The 2,953-nt window shown below is 42.9% G+C and overlaps 1 non-coding gene across 1 annotated transcript; it reads left to right on the top strand.

Moving 5' to 3' along the window:
* Positions 1-2,042: 2,042 nt before the first annotated feature.
* Positions 2,043-2,180, top strand: LOC119925074. The gene has a single exon (XR_005449745.1). It is a non-coding gene; the product is annotated as a small nucleolar RNA SNORA7 (small nucleolar RNA).
* Positions 2,181-2,953: the final 773 nt, after the last annotated feature.

Here is a 2,953-nt window from a genome sequence, read left to right on the forward strand (position 1 = left end):
CAATCAGGTTGGACACAGTCTCTGTCCTGGCACAGGGCTTACAGTTTCAATCCCCGTTTTACAGATGAGGTAACTGAGGCACAGAGAATAGCAACAACAGTAATAATAATAATTATGGTATTTGTTAAGTGCTTACTATGTGCCAAGCACTGCTCTAAGCACTTGGGTATATATAAGGCTATCAGATTGTTCCACATGGGGCTCACAGTCTTAATCCCCATTTCACAGATGAGGTAACTGAAGTACAGAGAAGTTAAGTGACCTGCCCAAAGTCACACAGCAGACATGGGATGGAGTCAGGATTAGAACCCATGACCTCTGACTCCCAAGCCCAGGCTCTTTCCACTATGCCACAACAAGCAGACAAGTAATGGAGCTGGGATTAGAATCCAGGTCCTTTTAACTCCCAGGCCTGTGCTCTATCCATCAAGTGACACTGCTTTTCTTGACCAGATTGATCTATCAAGGTTAATATTAATCTGTCAATTAATATGAAAACTCAACAGTTTACTAATCTAGATGACCTTCCTGGTGGTCACTAGCCCTCCCTGGGATTGTCCCAGAACACAAGTACAAGTAATCGTATTTATTGAGTGCTTACTGTGTGCAGAGCACTGTACTAAGTGCTTGGGAAGTCCAAGTTGGCAACATCTAGAGACGGTCCCTATCCAACAACGGGCTACCAGTCTAGAAGGGGGAGACAGACAACAAAACAAGACATATTAACAAAATAAAATAAATAGAATAAATATGTACAAGTGATATGCACATCATTTAACAAAATCAATAGAATAGTAAATATGGACAAGTAAAGAGGAAAGGGGAGGGGAAGGGAGGGACCCCCCGGGAGGTGTTGGGACTCACTGGCAACACGGGGTTGCCAGTTAAACTCTGCACGTCACTAAAACAGAAGCATTGTCTGATTATAAAAATACTAAAAATAATGGTATTTGTTATAGCACTACCATGTGCCAGGAACTGTATTAAGCTCTGGGCTGGATACAAGCAATTGGATTGGACATAGTCCATATCCCACATGGGACTCACAGTCTTAATGCCCATTTTACACGTGAGGTAACTGAGGCACAGGGAGGTTATATGGGTTGCCCAAGGTCACACAGCAGACAAGCAATGGAGCCTGAATTAGAACCCAGGTCCTTCTGACTCTCAGACCCGTGCTCTATCTACTAGGCAGACTGTAAGCCCAGTGTGGGCAGGGATTGTCTCTCTTTATTGCTGAATTGTACATTCCAAGCGCTTAGGACAGTGGTCTGCACATACTGACTAAATGACTAGGCTTCGTCTGTTGAATGGAAAAAGTGGACTGGGAATTGCAAAAGAATTCCTGCCAAGGGACCTCAGAAGCAGCACTTATTAATAATAATAATAATAATAATAATAATAGCATTTATTAAGCACTTACTATGTGCAAAATAACAATTCTATTTATTTTCTTTTGTTAGTATGTTTGGTTTTGTTCTCTGTCTCCCCCTTTTAGACTGTGAGCCCACTGTTAGGTAGGGACTGTCTCTATATGTTGCCAACTTGTACTTCCCAAGCATTTAGTACAGTGCTCGGCACACAGTAAGCGCTCAATAAATACGATTGATTGATTGATTGCAAAGCACTGTTCTAAGCCATGGGGAGGTTACCAGGTGATCAAGTTGTCCCACGGGGGGCTCACAGTCTTAATTCCCATTTTACAGATGAGGTAACTGAGGCACAGAGAAGTTAAGTCACTTGCCCAAAGTCACACAACTGACAAGTGGCAGAGCCGGAATTTGAACCCATGACCACTGACTCCAAAGCCCGGGCTCTTTCCACTGAGCCACGTCCCCTAATCAATTGTAAGCTCAGGCAAACATACCTGTGTTGTACTTCCCCAACAGAACCTAGCGGACCAGAAACTCTCAATAAATACCACTTAGTGAGTGCTTGATTGATTCTCTCTATACTGTAAGCTTGTTGTGGGCAGGGATCATGTCTACCACTCTGTTATATTTTATTATCCCAAGTGCTTAATACAGTGCTCTGCATCTAGTCCCCTCTCAGGGTCACATCTGGAGAGTTTCCAGTCCTCTACCAGTCTTGGCTATGGGATGGAGACTCAAGCAGAGGCCTACCCATTCCATTCCTAGCTTGGGCGGTGGCTAAAGAGTGGAAGACAATCTGCTACGAGTCAAAACTCACCCCTCCTGGGCTGTAGTAGCATGGGAGAGAGTCGAAGGCGGGGAAACTCGAGTTTACTGCACGGAAGGTGGCAATGTTAAACCGCTTCTGTATTTTTACCAAGAAAACTCTCTGGATCCACTACCAGAATGATTGCAGATGGAGAGAGGGGTGTTCTGGGAGAGATGTGTCTGAAGTGTCGCTACAGTTCGGAAACGACTTGATGGCAAAAGACAAGACCGCATTTAATAAGGGATCAATAAAAATGACTGACTGTTGCTTGATTGATTAAAGATTCTTTGGCTATTGAAAGAGCACGGGCTTTGGAGTTAGAGGTCATGGGTTCGAATCCCGACTCCACCACATGTCTGCTGTGTGACCTTGGGCAAGTCACTTAACTTCTCTGAGCCTAAATTACCTCATCTGTAAAATGGGGATTAAGACTGTGAGCCTCATGTGGGACAACCTGATCACCTTGTAACCTCTCCAGCGCTTAGAACAGTGCTTTGCACATAGTAAGTGCTTAATAAATGCCATTATTATTATTATTATTATTATTATTGAGAATGCCCTAGGTGGACAAGTCAATTCATGATAATAATAATTATTAGTATATTATATTTAATTATAATTATATTATATATTATTATTACGGTATTTGTTAAACATTTAAGCACTGTTCTAAGAGCTGGGGTAGATACAAGGCAAATAGGATGGACACAGTCCATGTCCCAAGTGGGGCTCAGAGTCTTAATCCCCATTTTACAGATGAGGTAACTGAGGC

This window comes from Tachyglossus aculeatus, chromosome 2, assembly GCF_015852505.1.
Source record: "Tachyglossus aculeatus isolate mTacAcu1 chromosome 2, mTacAcu1.pri, whole genome shotgun sequence".
Lineage (NCBI taxonomy): Eukaryota > Metazoa > Chordata > Mammalia > Monotremata > Tachyglossidae > Tachyglossus > Tachyglossus aculeatus.